General features: G+C 36.5%; 1 long non-coding RNA gene across 4 annotated transcripts in view; it reads right to left on the reverse strand.

Moving 5' to 3' along the window:
- The window catches only part of LOC144315674 (uncharacterized), a 309,221-nt gene that overhangs the window by 238,363 nt on the left and 51,547 nt on the right, over positions 1 to 19,311 (reverse strand). The gene's annotated exons all lie outside the window — the stretch shown is intronic.

Below are 19,311 nucleotides of genomic sequence, written 5' to 3' on the forward strand. Positions count from 1 at the left end.
AAAAATCATTAATGGGCCACATTTATATAATGACAACGAGCTTCTTCTTGATTTTATTCTAAATCCTTGCCTTCTACACCACCCACCTTCCAATGAGCACCCCTCTGTGAGTGTAAGTGTGCACACACACACATATACATGTATATATATACACATATATATATGTATATACATATACATATATATATGTGTATATATATAATCATTAATGGGCTGCATTTATATATACATATTTATGTTTATACTTAACACATACAAACATCTCATTCTGGCTACAGCCCAGCAGCCTGCTCAATTAAGGATTTTTATGAAGTCTCTTTTTGTGCCCATATTCTATTCTATCTTCACTTGGTTCTTGTTCCTAACATGTCTATATGAGTTGGTATCAAGACTACTTAATATATGCCAATGATGAAATTATTTTCTCAAGACATGATCAGTTTATTAATTTGTTTAATGCATTGTATATTTATACCTGACTTCAGGAAGTTCACAGTCTGGATTTGGCATTTGTCTTTGGGTGCCCTTGAGTATATTTTTCTTTTAGTATGTTACATCTGGATGTGTTGTGCATTTTTGATTGTCAGCTCCCAGAGGACAAGGAACTTGCCTACTTATCTTGCTCTGCAGAGAATCACACACATATCAGTACTTAGCAAGTCTTTTCTCCTGCTGCTACTGATGATGATTAATAGCATTCTTCTCCAGCATTCTCCAAACCCTTACAAAATACATTAATTATTTCCACATGTACCAAGGGAGGAAAGAAAGTATCATTATTGACATTTAAAGGATGAAGAAAAAGAAGTACTGTGTATTTAGGTAAAGTGTCCAGAGCTTTACAATAAATAAGCAACAAAAATCAAATAAAACAAACTTGGCTGTCTTTTCTTCCAGTTCCTAAGATTTCCAATTCAACTCAATTTGATTTAACACTTTAATGAGTTTTTATGCAAAGTATTTTGTTAGGTGCTGTAAAGGGAATGAGTAAATATGGTCTGATCTCCTACCTCAAAGAAGAAAAGTATGAAGACATACAAATAAGTAACAATTAGAGAACACTTTATTTCATTTTAGGGTGGATATAAGCAATATTGCCATATAAAATATATACTGTTAGGATATGAGGAATGCAAATAGGAATAAAATATATTCTTTACAGGTACTCAAAATGCAGCAAAAATGGTAGGAAAAGTGGAATGTTTTTCAGTTTGTGTAGGTCTTATTTAAATGCTAAAGAAGATAGAAAAGATAACAGCTGTTTAGTAGGAGACGGATCTGAAAAGGCTTAGGTAAGAAGGTGGCAATTGTAGACTTTGAGACACATTAGTCTGGTGACGGACTGCAGAATATATTGGAAAAGAAAGAGAAATAAAGGTAAGTCACTGGGGAAGGGGTATCAAGTCTCAAGTGGGAAAGCATATTAAGCAGCTATTGTGACATTACGGTGAGAATAGGGAGGGCCTACATTACAGAACTAGTAATGAGATTAGAGAAAAGAGAATGAATTGGACAGAAACTCAGAGGTAAATAAATGTGGAGAGGGAGGCAAAGAGAACCAAAAGTCACCAAAAACTTCCTGCAAATAATAATTAATTGCCAGGTTAATTATGCTACATTAAGGTCAAGAAGAAGGAAGTATTGTTAGGAAAGGTCTGGAATAAAGTCAGACTTTAAATTTAATTCTGAATGATGCCTAAGGGCAGATGATGTGGGAATTTTCATGGTAGTCCTCGGTATTTCCTTGGTACAAGTAAAGTCTGTTCTCTATTTTCACTGAACCACTGCACTGTCTTATGATATGAAGAAGTTTGTTGATTACCTTCTAATTTATCGTAGTTTCTTAAATGTGTTCTACAGTCTCCCATTTTTTTGATTATTTTACTTTTTTCACCTTTTCTTACCCAAAACTTCTCACAAGATAATAATTAGACTACTTTTTCACTCCCTCCAATATTCAAATGTCTCTTGAAATCTGGCATCCTTTATGAGGCTTTTTATAAGCAACTGATAGAAATAGGTCTCTGATATTTTTTGAACGTTTGATAAGGGTTAAACTCTGTTCCAAGCTCTTTATAAGTATTAACTTTTTTCATCCTCACAATAGTTCATTGAGGTAAGTAACATTAATAGTCTCAATCGAAAAATGAGACGTCTAAGCAACTTCCCCATGGTTTCACAGGTAGTCTGTGTGTGACAAAACCTGGACTTTTTTTTTTTTTTTTAAGATTTTATTTAGTTGAGAATGAGAAAACCAGAGACCGAAAGCAGGGAGAGCAGCAGACGGAAAGGGAGAAGCAGGCTCCCTATCATGCAGGGAGCCAGAAGCAGGGCTCAATCTTGGGACCCTAAGGTCATGACCTGAGCTGAAGGCAGGTGTTTAACTGACTGAGTCACCTACGTACCCCAAAACTTGGACTGTTAAACATAAGAATGCACTATATTCCTAGCAACACAAAACTGTAAATAAGAAAAAAAATTTTTTTTAAGATTTTGTTTATTTATTCATGACAGACACGGAGAGAGAGAGGCAGAGACACAGGCAGAGGGAGAAGCAGGCTCTATGCAAGGAGCCCGGCGTGGGACTCGATCCCAGGTCTCCAGGATCACACCCCAGGCTGAAGGCTGCGCTAAACCGCTGGGCCACTGGGGCTACCCAAGAAAACTCCTTTTATCATCACAATCAAGTTTGGTTGTAATAAAGGTAAACTATTTCTTTCTAAAGATGGAGCTTTGGTGGAAGGTTACAAGTGTGGGAATCTAGTTCCACAAAACATATGGGGAGTTAAGTGTCCATTCTTTGAAATGGTCAAGAGCCAGAAAATACTGAAAGGACATTAAACAAGTACTGGGACCACAAAAAGACAACTGCTTAACAATTGGAATAGGCTGGTAAGAAAGCATCAAATAAGGATACTTAAAAAGATTTTCTTCCAGCTATTCCCCAATTGCTCCATGAATTTGCTCAGGATTCAAATTCTTCAGTAAGATGACTATAACTTAGTCATTTAAACTATTTTTCACTGGACCTCATATATAGAAAATGAAGACTAGGTACTCAACAAAAAAACTGGGCTGCTATTAGGGAAAAGCAGAAGATGTTGAAAAAAGAAAAACTGACATAGTCTTTTAGCAACTAAGTCTTCTTTCCACATTTATAGTTGTAATACAGTAAAAACTGTCCAAATTATTTACGATATTTACAGCCAGAACAATCAGGAAGCTCAGAAACTATGTTTTATGATTCAATGTCAAAGTAAACTATTGTTTTCCTTACATTCCTTAGATTATTCTTTACATCATTCATTTCTTTAATTCAATTGATGACTATGATGCATATTAAATGTATCAAGAATTTTTACTTTATAAGTTTGCTAACTGAATATCACTTTCCATATTTTGGGCCAGGATATCAACTTCAGCATATTTAAAGTAATTGAAATGATCTTAGTGGGTCCCCTTACCACAATGAAATCAAATAACAATAACAGAAATTAAGAAGAAAATCTACAAATACTTGGAAATTAAATAACATACTTCTAAGGAATCTATAGGTCACACAGGAAGACTTAAGTGAAATTTAAAAAAAAAAACATTGAACTGAATAAAAATGAAAATATAACTACAGAATCAAAACTTGCAGAATGCAGTTAAGACATTACTGAAGAAAAAAATTATAATACAGTACTCAGTTTATAAAAGAGGAGAGGTCTTAAATTAATAATAAAAGTTTCCACATTAATATTTTTAAAAAGGAAACGAATCCAAAGCAAGGCAAGTGAAAGAAATAATATTAAGCACAAATCAATGAAATTATAAACAGAAAAATAAAGAAAATAAATAAAACAAAAAGCTAATTCTCCGAAAAAAAAAATCAATAAAAATGACAAACCTGGGATCCCTGGGTGGCACAGCGGTTTGGCACCTGCCTTTGGCCCAGGGCGTGATCCTGGAGACCCGGGATCGAATCCCACATCGGGCTCCCGGTGCATGGTGCCTGCTTCTCCCTCTGCCTATGTCTCTGCCTCTCTCTCTTTCTCTCTCTGTGACTATCATAAATAAATAAAAATTTAAAAAAAAATGACAAACCTCTAGAAAGACTGACAAAAAAGGAGAGCCAAAACAAATTACCAATATCAAGAATTAATTAATGATCATCACTGTAGATTGCAAAGACATAAAAAGGATAATAAAGGAATACTATAAACAAGATTATACATGTAGATTTGACAACTTATATGAAACAGACCAATTACATGCAAAGTATAAACTACCAAAACTTACCTAATTAAAAACAGGTAATCTGAATAATCCCATAGCCATTAAAGAAGTAAAATTATAGGGATCCCTGGGTGGCGCAGCGGTTTGGCGCCTGCCTTTGGCCCAGGGCGCGATCCTGGAGACCCGGGATCGAATCCCACGTCAGGCTCCCGGTGCATGGAGCCTGCTTCTCCCTCTGCCTGTGTCTCTGCCTCTCTCTCTCTCTCTCTCTCTCTCTGTGACTATCCTAAATAAATAAATAAAATATTAAAAAAAAAGAAGTAAAATTATAATTAATAAACTCTTAAAATGGAAATCTCAAAGCTCAGACTGTTTCACTGGAGAATTCTACTATACTTTTAAAGAATCGGCAGTGGTACATGATCTCTTCCAGAAAAGAGAAGTGGGGGGTTTCAAACTTAATTGTGTAAGGTGGTATTACTCTGATAACAAGATGAAAGAAAAAAATTTTTAAAGACAACTGTAGCTCAATATCCCCCACGAAGACAGATGCAAAATTCTCAACAAATAATTTAATGCAGTGATATATCACACCAAGCAGGGTTTGTTTCAGGGATGCAAGCCTGATTCCATGTAAAGTCAGTTAGTCAATCCATTTTATTAAAAGGCTAAAACAAAAAATTCAGAAGTCTTAGCCAGTGCAATAAGGCAAGAAAAGGAAACAAAAAACATAAAGATTATAAAGGAAGATATGAAGCTATCCCTATTGGCAATTGACATGATGGTCTGTACAAAATACCTCAAACTATTAAAACAACAACAACTCCAGAGCTAATAAATGAGTTTAGCAAGCTCATATGATACAAGATTAACATAGAAAAATCAATGGTATTTCTATAAACTAGCAATGAACATTTGGAAACCCAAAATAAAACAAAATTCCATATTCAATTCAAAATAAAACACATAAATATAGATTTAACAAAACATGATCAGGACTTGTATGCTCAAAATTATAAAAGATTGCTGAAAAAATCATATAAATGGAGATGTACTGTGATTGCCAACAACTTAAACATTATATATATGACAATTCCCTAAAATTAATCTATAAACTTATTGTAATTCCTATCAATATCCCAGTGAGATTCTTCATGTTTATAAGCTTATTCTAAAATTTGTATGGAAATGCAAAAGAATTAGAATAGCTAAAACAATTTTGGAAAAAAAATAAAGAGAAGGAATCACAGTACGAGATTTTTAAGATTTACAAGTATTCAGGACATGGTGCTATTAGTGGTGAAATGTCACAAAGATCAATAAAACAGGAGATAAAATCCATAGCAGTAGGTCAAAATTAAAACACCAACTTAGGGACGCCTGAGTGGTTCAGTAGTTGAGCATCTGCCTTCAGCTAAGGTCCCGGGATCCAGTCCTGCATCGCTCCCTCCAGGGAACCTGCTTCCCCCTCTGCCTATGTCTCTGCTTCTCTCTCTGTGTCTCTCATGAATAAATAATTTTTTTTAAAAACCCAACTGATGTTTGACAAATATGCAAAAGCAATTCAATAGAGGAAGCATACTCTTTTTAATAAATGGAGCTGAGACCATCAGATACCCACAAGCAAAAATAGAAAAATAAAAATTGAATTCCAATCTGAACATCACACCTTATGCCAAATAGAACTCCAAATGGAGAATAGATTTACATGCAAAACTATAAACTTTTGGAAGAATACATAGGAAAAAAATCTTTGGGACGTAGGGTTAGGTAGAGTTCTTAGATATTACACAAAAAAGAAAAGCCATAAAAATACACTCAATTGTACTTCATCATATTAAAAAATTTTTATTTACAAAAGCCCTGGTTAAGAGGATGAAAAGTCAAGCTGAAGATTGGGGAAAATATTTGCAGACTTTATAACTGACAAATGACTCATATCTAGAGCATATAAAGGACTCTCAAAATTCAACAATAAAAACAAAGAAACAACAGCAACAAAAAACCCAAATGGAAAATGGGTAAAAGACATGTATAGTCATTTTACCAAAGAAGATATACACATGGCAAACAAGCACATTAAAGTATGATCAACATTATTAGATATTAGGGAAATACAATTTTAAAATCAAGAGAAAGTATATCAATACATATGTATTAGAACACCTAAGTTTTTTTTTTAAGATTTTATTTATTCATGAGAGACACACAGAGAGAGAGAGAGAGAGAGAGAGGGAAGGAGGAAGGGAGGCAGAGACACAGGCAAAGGAAGAAACAGGCTCCATGCAGGGAGCCGGATGCGGACTCCATCCCTATCTTCAGGATCAGGCCCTGGGCAGAAGGGGACGCTAAACCGCTGAGCCACCCGCGCTGCCCAGAACACCTAAGATTTAAAAAAATAATGATAACACTAAATGCTGGTAGGAATGTTAAACATAGGATTTATCATACATTGCTTGTGGGAATGAATACAACTCCCTTGTGCCAATACAATTCCTTTGGAAAATAGTTTGGCACCTTCACCTTAAATATATATTTATACTTATATACACACAAAAGTATGTACGGGAATGTTCACAATTACTTCACCTATAATAGACAAACATTGGAAACTACCCAAATGTCATTCAATGGGGGAATGATTAAACAAACTGCTACATCCATATCATGGAATAGAATGAAGTAATAAAAGGAACAAACTACTGATATACATGACAAATTGAATATGTCTTAAGGGAATGATGCTGAATGGAAAAAAAGAAAGGTCTATCTCAAAATGTTACACACTATATGATTCCACTTATATAAATCATCCAAATGTCAAAATTATAGAAATGGAGACTAGAAGAGTAGTGACCAGAGGTTAATGATGTAGGGACAGTGGGATGTATTTGGGTATAAAAGGAGAGCATGGGATTCCTGGGTGGCTCAGTGGTTTAGCACCTGCCTTCAGTCCAGGGCATGATCCTGGAGTCCCGGGATCGAGTCCCACATCGGGCTTCTGCATGGAGCTGGCTTCTCCCTCTGCCTCTGTCTCTGCCTCTCTCTCTCTCTGTGTCTCTCATGAATAAATAAATAAAATCTTTAAAAAATAATAAAAAATAAATAAAAGGAGAGCACAAGGGAGATCTCTGTGGTAAAGGAGCAGCTCTGTCATAGCTAAATCTATATATCTGGTAAAACTTCACAGAAACATATATACACACACCCAAGTTCATGTATAACTGGGGAAATCTGAGTAAGTTTTGCAGGTTATATTAATGTCAACTTCCTGGTTTGATACTGTATACTATCTATGTATCCTAAGATGTTACCATTAGGTGACAGTTACCTCTTTGTACTATCTTTGCAACTTCCTGTGAGGCTATATTTATTTTCTACTACTGGCAACAACAGCCAGTAAAACATTAAATAGAAGTGGCAAAAGTGGGGGCACCTGGGTAGCTCAGTTCGTTAAGCATTTGACTCTTGATTTCAGCTAAGGTCATGACTACAGTGTCATGGGATTGAGCCCCACATCAGGCTCCATGCTTAGCATGGAATCTGCTCATCCCTCCCCCTTCCCTCATTTGCACACTCTGTCTCTCTCTTTATAAAATGAATGAATGAATGAATGAATGAATGAATGAATGAATGAATAAACAAATTTGTTAAAAAAAGAAGTGGCAACAGTGGACATTTTACATTGTTACTGAATCTAGAGTAAAGCATTCATTTTTCACCAGTATGTACAAACTCAGCTATAGGTTTTTCATAGACACCATTCATCAGCTGAGGATGTTCCTTTTTATTTCCAGTTTTTGAGAATTTTACTTTATTTTTTAGAGATTTTATTTATGCATGAGGGACAGACAGAGGCAGAGACATACACAGAGGGAGATACAGGCTCCCTGTGGGGAGTCCGGTGTGGGACTTGATCCCAGGATCATGACCCAAGCCAAAGGTAGATGCTCAACCACTGAGCCACCTAGGTACCCCCAGTTTTTCAGAACTTTAATTATGTATGGCTTTAGGGATTTTTTTCAAATGACTTTTCTGCATCTGGAGGTGATGAAGTACTTTTTGAACTTTGTTTATTAATATAATTTATCACATTGATTTTCACATATTAAGCCAACCTTGCATTGCTGGTATATAAATCAGATTTTGTCATGGTATATAATCTCTTTTATACATTTGTTAATATTTTGTTGAAGCCTTTGTATCTATATTCATTAGGGATATTTATCTACTCCTTTCTTTTGAAGTTTCTTATATAGTTTTCTTGGGGATAATGCTGACTTTTTAAAATGTGTTTGGAAATTTTCCATCCTTCTCCATTTTCTAGAAGAGTTTACAAGGGATTGATACTATTTCTTCTTTCATATTTGGTAGAATTTATTATGAATTTTGGTCTGGCCTTTACTCTGTGGGGAAAGTTTCAAATTTTCTTCTAAGAACTGACTGGATTGCATCTCATATATTATAATTGTATTTCATATACACTAACTTAAAAATATTTGCTAATTTCTCTTGTGATTTTTTTATTTCACTCATTGGTTATATAAAAATACATTGTTTTTTCAAATGTTAAAGTATTTCTCAATTTGTTATTTATTTCTAATTTGATTTTGTTACAGTAGTAAAATATATATTATATGATTTCAATCCTTATACATTTGTTGAGACTTGTTAAATGGTCCAAGATGGTTTATTTTGGAGAATATTCCAATTGTACTTGAAAAGAATGTATATTTTGCTCTTGTTGAGTGAGATAGTCTATAGATGTCATATAGTCCCAAGTAATTGATAATATTGTTCAAGTCTTTTATGTCCTTGTTAATTTTATGTATTTTTGTTCTATCAATTATTAAAAATAATGTATTTAAGTCTCCAACTATTATTGTTTAATGGGCTATTTCTCTTCTCATTTCTGTCAGTTTTTCTTTCACATATTTTGGGGCTTTACTGTTAATTATGTTCATTTATAATGATTATATCTTCCTGGTGAATTAATATTTTTATCTTTATGAATATCCCTCTTTGTCATTATAATTGTTTAGACTTTGTCTCATAAAGGCTTTAGCATTGCTCCTGGCATTTATTAGACAGTCTATAAAGAGTAAATAAATAAATAAATGTAATGATATAATTATTTAATAAGAATTTGCCACTCTATACCAAGAACTATTCTAGGCACTAGCTTATTAACTATTATTTGATATCAGCTTTGTTGCTGATACTTCATGTCTTTATTCACATACAGGTGTTTTTCTATATTTATTTGTTTACTATGCTGAGTATCTCTACTGACACTCTACAAGAGTTCTTAGCAAGTAACTTTGATGTTTGGTTTAGGTTTACTAATTTTTTTTTAATGAATAATGATATACTAGAAACTGTGATTTGATTACCCAATATCCAAATCCCAAGAATCTTTATTTTATTGAGGAAGCTATGAGATTTGGTAAAACACTACATTTTTAGCTTCCCTTATAGCTAAGTGTGGACATGAACAAAATTCTGACTAATTAGATATAATCAGAAGTTGTAGGATTGAATTCTAACTGAGACATCTTAAAATAGTTCATAAACCTCACTTTTATGTTTTCCTTGTTTCCTTGCTATCTGTCTGGAATATGAATGTGATTAGTTATCTTGTCAGTCTACAAATGGAAAAATATGTTTGCCAAGGAATATAGGGTATAAAGACAAAAGGAGCTTGGATCCATGGCACCTTAGTGCTAAGACCTAACTTTAGATTTTCTATTCATCACATGCACCAAATATAATTTCTAACTGATACAAACGATGACCATGATGTTGCTGATGAGGAAAAAGCTCCTGTTTAGGTCTGCCCAACTGACATACGATAAAAGAGAAGTGAAACATATATGATATCCTAAATCTTGCAGGTTCTGGAACCATCCAAATCTGCGGAACATTTATTTCTCTCCCAAACATTCTCTTTTGTCAAAGGGCTACAAATGGGTTTTGGCATAGCTGCAGAAACTCATCTTTTCGTACATTTAAAGGCTATGTACTTGGAGACCCAGAATAGAGTGACTAAGAATAGTGGCCCTATACAGGATTGCGAGAGGAGGTCACCTTTTCCAAGGCATTATTCATGGAATGCAAATTTACAAAGAAACATACTCACTTAAAAAATTTCCTAGATATTCTGACCTTCAGTCTTTGTTGAGCACCGATTTTCCCTGAATATTTGCTATTGCCAATGCACTGCATTTTGACAGTGATTCCTATGACCTTAAAACAGCCTTTACTGTCCTGGAACTGCTGGCTACTCAGCAGATACTGAATCTGCCCTCATCTCTAGATGCTCTAATGATGCCACATCTGCACATTCAGCCAGCTCTGCTGACTTTCTTTCTTTTCTTTTCCTTTTTGGCTAGCTAAAAACATGGCTGAGTTCATTTTTTCTATAAAGGTCTCAAGAATGACTAATTTTTAAAATCTATTTGAACTCTTCCTTAACTGCTAATTGAACTCTGTGTGCAGGGAGGCCAGAGGTGTGCAGTGAGGTACAGCCTCCTCACAGTAGCATGTAGAATCAGCCTTTTACCACAGTCACTGAATACAGAGAGCATATAACTATCTCAATGCCTCAGAGTTGGGGCACTGGAGCAATCTGCCCTCCCTTATCTTAAAAATTGTCCTCTCAACTTGATCCCCCCAAAACAGGCAGCATTTCAATAAAAGCTAACTACTACCTTAGCAGATGAAAAACTTGGTTAATTCTAATGAAAGCAGGGGAGTGCTGTTGACATTTCTTACTTCGAGCTCTTGCATGGCAATAAGGCATAAGGACTGATTTATCAAAGAGAGTGTGCCCATCAAGCATGAGCGAGACAGAGAGGGAAAGTTCACGTTGCACAAAATGAGCTGCTAATTTCTTTTCCATTTCACTGACAATGTGCTCTATGAGTTCAGAGCAGCTGGGATGAGAACAATGGATGTTCCCAACCTGTGCTCCATTTAACTTCTGCAACTCTACAAGGTCAAATAGCAAAAGAAAGAGAAAAAATATATATCTGCCTCTTCCTCACTCTCTCCCCTTCTCTCTCCCTCTCTCTCTCCCTCCCACCTTCCTTCCCCCTCTCTGCCTTATAGCGTGGCAAAGCTAGGAGACTAAAGGACTATCTTAAAGACACAGTCTTTTTTTTTTTTTTTTTTAAGAAATTCGTTTCTAGCCAGAGTTTCTATTGGCAAAAGTTTAAATGCTATTTTATTGTCATTACTATATTAAATTCATATGGTTTACATAAATTCTGGTTCATTATTGTGAGTGTGTGTGTTGGGGTGGGGGGGGAGTGAGCATGAGTACTCTGATTTAAAGAGGTGTGTGCTATGTCTGTTGCCTAAATCCTCACTGATTAAAAAATGAATTTCAAATGATTTACTGTGTACTGGCTTTACTGCCATTATCAGGGAATTTAAAACCTTCTTTTTTTTCTTTTTTTCCAACCAGCAATGTACCAGATAGCTTTACTCTTCATTATGTTTCCCTATAACCCATACCAAAAAAATGGTAGAATCCTTTGGCACTTCTCTGGTCTGATTAATGTAACTTGGATTTCAATTAGCACTGGTTTTTGGCACTCTGATATTAAGGGATGAGAGGGAGAAGAACTAGGAATGTGAGCTAATAAGCATCAAGAACATCTGGCCAGGAGTGTAGTTCAGAAACCATCTCCCACTATTAGAATTCAAATTTGACCATAGTACATATGGCATTAGATGTCTGAGAAACTGAGTTCTCTTTCTTTTTCTTCATAGGTTGACTTTTCTTATGTTGTAATCCCACTTGACCTGAAATTTAGACTAACTTCTCTGTTTCACGGCCCAGCCTTATCCCTATTTACCTTCCCTGGTCCATTTGAGAGGTATGGACTGGATCTCTTGAGCGCTTTACTTTATCTAAGCATACAGCTACCAATCACAGCCTGTATATACTGAACAACTCAAGTGTTTAGGTAGCCCTTTCCTATACAGGGACCATGTATGACTTTTCATTGTATTCCAGGACCAAGAACGATTCCTGACATAGAACAGTTTCAAAAGTGTGTGCTAACTAAGTGTGGATTTTGCATCCAGCTGTCTTTCTTAGGCTAATCATTTGCTCACTATAAAATTTGCTTTCAGAAAGGCATATAGGCCTATTTAGAAGAAATATTTATCTTAATCTTAAATTTGTATTCCATTCATTCCTGTACCATATTTAAGGTAAAAGATTACCCATTATAAAATGATGTTATCAAACTCTGATTAATACATTTGTTTCCCCCCTATGGTAAACACTGGTTGTTGTTCAGTGCTTTTTAATATTTATAATATTTAATTTAACAAAGAGAATAAATTGATAAATTAAACCAGTATTTCTAAGTTTTATGTCAAACTATAAAATGGTATTTAGAATCATTTATCATCTAAGACCAATGATTTGGAAATAAATTAGACTGGAAATATACTGAAAAGCTAAGCACAGTCTTCCAAGAAGTATATCCACTATCTTTTTCTCCTTTTTTAAGAAATTGCTTTTGTCTTTGTGCCCTACTTGAAATGAGGATGAAATGTTCCCTTAAAATCTGTCTACTAGCATGCAATAGGAATTGCACAGTTAATCTCTTTGTTCTTATCGAATGAAACTTCCTGACCTTGAATGCCATGTCTAAATTGATAATCTAAAATTAAAAAGAGACTTCTAGGGATGCCTGGGTGGTTCACCAGTTTAGTGCCTGTGTTCAGCCCAGGGCATGATCCTGGAGTTCTGGGATCGAGTTCCACATCGGCCTCCATGCGTGGAGCCTGCTTCTCCCTCTGCTTGTGTTTCTACCTCTCTCTGTGTGTCTCTCATCAGTAAATAAATAAAATCTTTAAAAAAAAGAGAATTCTCTATATATGTGTATGTGTATATATATAGATATATATTTTAGCAATAAGTAATATGTATATCATAGATCTCAGTAATAAGTAAATATAGAGAAACATAATTTATTCTGAGAAGATACTACAAAGAAGAACTGCTATTTAAAAGTTGAAATTCAAGTTTAAATCCTGATAGAGCCTAGAATATGATTAGAGGAAGGTAAAAATGGTAGTAGCAATCTAAGAGAAGAGGGTTCACTAGAGATAGTAAACATAAAAGCTCTAAAATGTGGATTATATCTATAATCTAATTCTTCTTTATGTATATGATCTCTAATTCTACTTTTGATAATGTAAGCAATAACTCTAGTACCTTCAGAAAGTTTCCCAGTCCATTCCACTCCACCCTAATCTCTTAATTCATCAAGTTATTATAGTACATGGATTTATATTGACCTCAATTGGGTTCATGTCTGTAATTTACTATGTAATTTCTTCTGAGACTCCAATTCTTTTCTTTTTGTTTTAAAGACTTATTTATTTATTCATGAGAGACACAGAGAGAGAGAGAAGCAGAGACACAGGCAGAGGGAGAAGCAGGACACCCGCAAGGAGCCTGATGTGGAACTTGATCCCGGATCCCAGGAACACACCCTGAGCCAAAGGCAGACACTCAACCGCTGAGCCACCCAGGTGTCACTGAGATTCCATTCTTCATCTACAAATGTAGCCTAGTAATATTTCTCTGTGTCAGTTAAGTTTCTGTCGGAGAAGCAGAACTACTATGAGTGATATAGAATAAGGGATTTATTATAGGAATTTAACTTTATGCCACTCAGGAGCTGGCTACACAGTCTATTCAGGGCTATTATTTCTGTTTTTGGTTCTGATGACTGACATTAGCAGTTTGGAAGAAAGGATATAAAATAAGAAAAAGAAGGACAGAGCAGGAACCCACAGGATATGATGGAATTCACATTGCTACCATCTTTAAGTCTCCCCTTTGATGATACAGGTTACTCACAGGAGAAGCTGGTACCTTTTTCATGAAGATCTAGGAGTCAGAAAAGGGAACACATGATCTGACATTAATTGAAATGGTGGTGGACCTGGCTGCTATCCTAGGCTACTCCAGCAGATAAGCAACATTATGAGCTCAAACAGTACTAGAACTCCTATACCAACCTTATGGATGTTAAAGGAATATGGCCACTACTTCACTTCCACCTTTCAACTCTAATGAAAACTGTCTCTTGTGTCCTATATTAACTTAGAACTACATAGGAAATTCTGGACAACGTGGACTCAGCTTAGCTAACATGACAAGGCAAAAATCCATTTAAACATCCCGTCAACTCAGAGTGATGCTGGGTTGTTTGACGAAACAAAATGCTTATAATTTTTAAAACTTTGAAACAAAAGTGGCACAAAATCATATTATTTCTATAATGTTTCCTCTTTACAATGAGCTGGTCATTGTTTTACTTGCTGGGATCTCTTCAATATAACTAGCAATAGGATAAATGGTAGATTCCTGTGCAGTATGATTTGACAGGAATCACTAGACCTGAGTAATATAAAATTTCCAATTAAATTGTCAACTACAAAAGGATGCAGACAACAGCTTGGTCTAATTAGTATATTCTGATGATATTTAGCACAGATCCAAACCAAGAAAGAGGAAAGAAGAAAGCAATGAGAGAAAGAAGAAAAGAAGGGAGGGAGGAAGGAAAGAAGAAAGGAAGAGAGGAAGGGGAAACGGAGGGAGGGACAAAGGAAGACAAATATGTCACATTAGAGTTACTGAGTCAGAAATAAGGGAAAGGTGTTATAAAGCTAACAACTGTTGTATTTTTATCCCATAAATGTTCTCGAGAATAGAACTTCCCCAAATCTCTAGCTGCAAATTAAAATCCATAAACAAAAAACAACTTCCCAATTTTCTGGAGCTTTTAATTACAGGTTAAATCAAGAACTATAAACTTATATAAGAATAAAAATACTATTGAGGCAATAATAGTACAGCCTATGCAAATGGACTCAAGCAGAAGTCGCTTTATAAAAAAAAAGACCAATTTTAATATCAGCTCCTTGATTTTTTTTAATAAAGCACATAGATTTCAAAGTGTATAAGAAAGCCTTAGATCATGATATTTCTTTCCAATTCTTAAATCAAGGAAGTTCTGATCCATTTTTGATAAATGCCAATGTATCGGTAGGATTTTGAGACAATAAGAAAAGGATTTGGGCTCTTTTTATTTCCCTGAGATTAAAACCAGATAAACTGCTGCAGAAGTCACCTTGAAATGCCCAACTGAGTCAAACTGAGTTTAAGGAAAATTTGCAGCTCTGAATGTCAAGGTCAAAAAGGATTTCAGTCACCATTTACTTTCCAGGTTATACTTACCTTCTCTTCTAGACCCTGTCTTCATAGCAGGATTCTCCTGAGCACCAGCAACAATTATGTCCCTTTCTTCACAGACCTGAAGCCCCAGGGTTTGCTAGAGGTCTTAAGTGGAATTCTCTAGTGAGAAGAAATGGAACTACTCTCTTAACCCAGATACTACAGGAAGCCTGTAGGCAGGAATGGTATCATGGCATGTTATTACCAGCCCAGCATACACATTTCTGTGATAAACTACTGCCTGAAGTTACTCCAGTTTCTTCTTTCTGGAATTCTCATTTGCAGCTCAAGGTAGCTCAAGACAGAAAGTATAAATGTATATGATAAAAGGAAGAGTACTATCGAAGGTAAAGGGAAGTCCATCCAACTGTATGATTTGACAACACTTAGTCTGCCATATGCTTTTTAAAAATATTAGAATTGTGAACAAATGAACAGGAAGAAATACACTGGACTATAAAACTAAGGTGGACAAAAGAAGAAGATAATCCAAAAAGCACTAGCAACTATTATATTCAAAAACCAATAGAGGAAGTCTGTTCAAATTACCATATGCAATAACATATCATACAAGAGGAAAGATTATCAAAGAAAACTAATAAATGTGTATTACTTACAATAATTCTCATTGCATATATTTAAAATCTACAATTCATTGTAAGTTTCATAAGGGCTGGAACCTTGCCTGTTTTGTTTATTAATGAAAATTAGTGCTACTAAACATTTTCAAATAAATGAATTCAGAAGAAGGAAAAAATTCCAAACTAAACACAATGGAAAGCATCATATTGCCATTAAAATATGAATTGTTATTTGGAAAAATAATTTGGGAGAAAAGTAAGAACACATATTTATCTTTTTAATTCCTTCTAAAGATATTTCCTAAACATCATCACGTTATAAGCACTGAACTATGTGTTGTGTGAACAAGAGATCTATTCCTGCCACCACTGAACTTATGAGGAAAATACACAAAACATGAGAACAAACAAAATGAACTTGAGGTTCTAACATATGTAACTAAGTACAATTTTTATTTATTTTTTTAAGATTTTATTTATTTATTCAAGAGAGACACAGAGAGAGAGACAGAGACACAGGCAGAGGGAGAAGCATGCTCCATGCAGGGAGCCTGATGTGGGACTCGATCCCAGGACTCCAGGATCACGCCCTGGGCCGAAGGCAGATGCTCAACTGCTGAACCACCCAGGTGTTCCCCAAGTACAATTTTTCAAGAAGGCATAGTCTTTATAAAAATCAAGAAGGCATAGTCTTTATATCAAGAAGGCATAGTCTTTATAAAAATCCATGAAACTGTTTTTATAAGAATTGCTACTTGACTCTTAATTTTGACTAGAAGAAGAAAGCAGAAATGAGAATATATCAGTTAGTTATTGCTCTGCAGCACATGGCCACAAAACTCATGCATCTAAAACAATGTGCATTAATTAGTGTTAATAAATCTATATGTGGTATGAGTGACTATTCATGTTACAGGTGTGTTCATTCATTTATTCTCAACAGTGCATTAAGTAAGCACCTCTCATAATTTTGGTATATCTGGCAGTCAGCTAGCTCTATGTTAACTCATGATGGCTCACCTGGAAAAACTGAACTCTCCTTTTAGGTCTATCATCCTCCAGTAGACTTGTCCAAATGACAGAAACAAGGTATGAGACAGAAAGAGCAAAAGCACATAAGATCTTTTTAGTCCCTTGCTCAGACCTGGAAGATTGTCAGTTCAGTCAGCTGCTTTCTATTGACCAAAACCACACAACTTTAACTCAAATTCAAAGCATGGGGAAAGAAGGACAATATCATGATGGAAGAAACTACAGAGGTACATAGGAAAGAGCAGGTTCTAATAGAGGAAAGAATTCAGCCTATCTTTGCAATAAATCAACCACAGATAGAAGTAAGATAAAATGACAGAAATACCAGAAGGAAGTAACCATACCATCAAAATATAATAAAGAGGGAAGCATAATAATGGTCATGACATAGCTTAAGGATTTATTTATTTGTTTGTTTTTTAAAAAGATTTTATTTATTTATTTATGAGAGACACAGAGAGAGGCAGAGACATAGGCAGAGGGAGAAGCAGGCTCCCTGAGGGGAGCCCGATGCGGGACTCAATCCAAGGGACCCAGGATCACACCCTGAGCTGAAGGCAGACATTCAACCACAGAGCCACCCAGGTGCTCCCATAGCTTGGGACTTAGTAAATAAATTCAAGTCAGTAAGAAAACATTGCATCCATTTTCCTTCTATGTAAAACTGTTTATTGCAATCAGAAAGTGGAAACAACCCTAAGGTCTATCAATGAATGAGTGGACTACAAGATATAGTCTACCCACACACAGGAGTATCAGTCATAAACAGGAGCGAGGTGCCAACACATGGTGCCCTATGGACAGACCCTGAATACACGATGCTCAGTAAGGGAACCAGACACAAAAGGCCACATGATATGTGACTCCATGTGTGTGACATGCCCAGAACAGGCATATCCATAGAGACAAAAAGTAGATTAATAGGTGCCCAGGGAAAGGCGGGGCAAGATGGCAGAGAGTAGGGTCCCCAAGTCACCTGTCCCCACCAAATTACCTAGATAACCTTCAAATCATCCTGAAAACCTATGAATTCGGCCTGAGATTTAAAAAGAACTGCTGGAATGTTACAGTGAGAAGAGTTCACGCTTTATCAAGGTAGGAAGATGGGGAAAAAGAAATAAAGAAACAAAAGGCATCCAAGGGGGAGGGGCCCCGCGAGGAGCTGGGCTAAGGCCAGGGCGAGTGTCCCCAGGACAGGAGAGCCCCGTCCCGGAGAAGCAGGAGCTGCACCAATCTTCCCGGGAAAAGGCACTCGCAGGGAGTTGGAGCAGGACCCCAGGAAGGGCGGGGATGACCTCACACTCCCTGGGACACTAACAGAGCACCTGTGTCAGCACACACCCGGCTGGATCCTGGAGCAGCTCCGAGGTGGCTCAGGCGGTTGCTCAGTGCGGAGGGGGCTGGGCAGCCCTGGGAGCAGCTTGGACAGAGGCTCTGCACAGAGGCTCCATGCAGAGGGAGCTGCGTGGCCAGAGTGCAATTCCAACAGCGCAGGCCCGGGAGTACAGGGCGCCAGGGACACAGCCCAAGATCCTGCAATCCCCCGGGACAGGCAGAAGCCAGGAGGGCACAGGACAGGAAGGACACTCCTGCCCCCAGGCTGCCCGAGATGAGCAGATTAGTGGACCCGTCCCTGGAGCATCCAGGCCCCTGCACTGAGAGCTCCATAGTTACTGCAGGAGCTGACTCCAGGGCTGGAGAGCTGGCCGTCACCACTGTGGTTGTTCCTCCTGGGGCCTCACAGGATAAACAACCCCCACTGAGTCTCACAGTGGCCTCACCGGATAAACAGGATAAACATCTTTCACTGAGCCCTGCATCAAGCAGGGGGTTGAGCAGCTCCCCCCAAGTGCTAACACCTGAAAATCAGTACAGCAAGCCCCTCCCCCAGAAGACCAGCTAGACTAACAGGGGAAAAACAAATTATTGACCAAGCAACACTGGAAAGTTCCAGGGGATGTCGAGGGAGCTACAGTACACAGAATCAGAGGATACTCCCCCTTGTTTTTTGTTTTTTGATTTGTTTGCTTCCCACCCCCTTTTTCTCTTTTTTCTTTTTTTTTTCTCTCCTTTTTTTTTCTTTTCTTCTTTCTCTTCTCTCTTTTTTTCCTTTTCCCAATACAACTTGTTTTTGGCCACTCTGCACTGAGCAAAATGACTAGAAGGAAAACCTCACCTCAAAAGAAAGAATCAGAAACAGTCCTCTCT

The sequence above is a fragment of the Canis aureus genome, chromosome 6, assembly GCF_053574225.1.
Source record: "Canis aureus isolate CA01 chromosome 6, VMU_Caureus_v.1.0, whole genome shotgun sequence".
In the NCBI taxonomy this organism is placed as follows: Eukaryota; Metazoa; Chordata; class Mammalia; order Carnivora; family Canidae; genus Canis; species Canis aureus.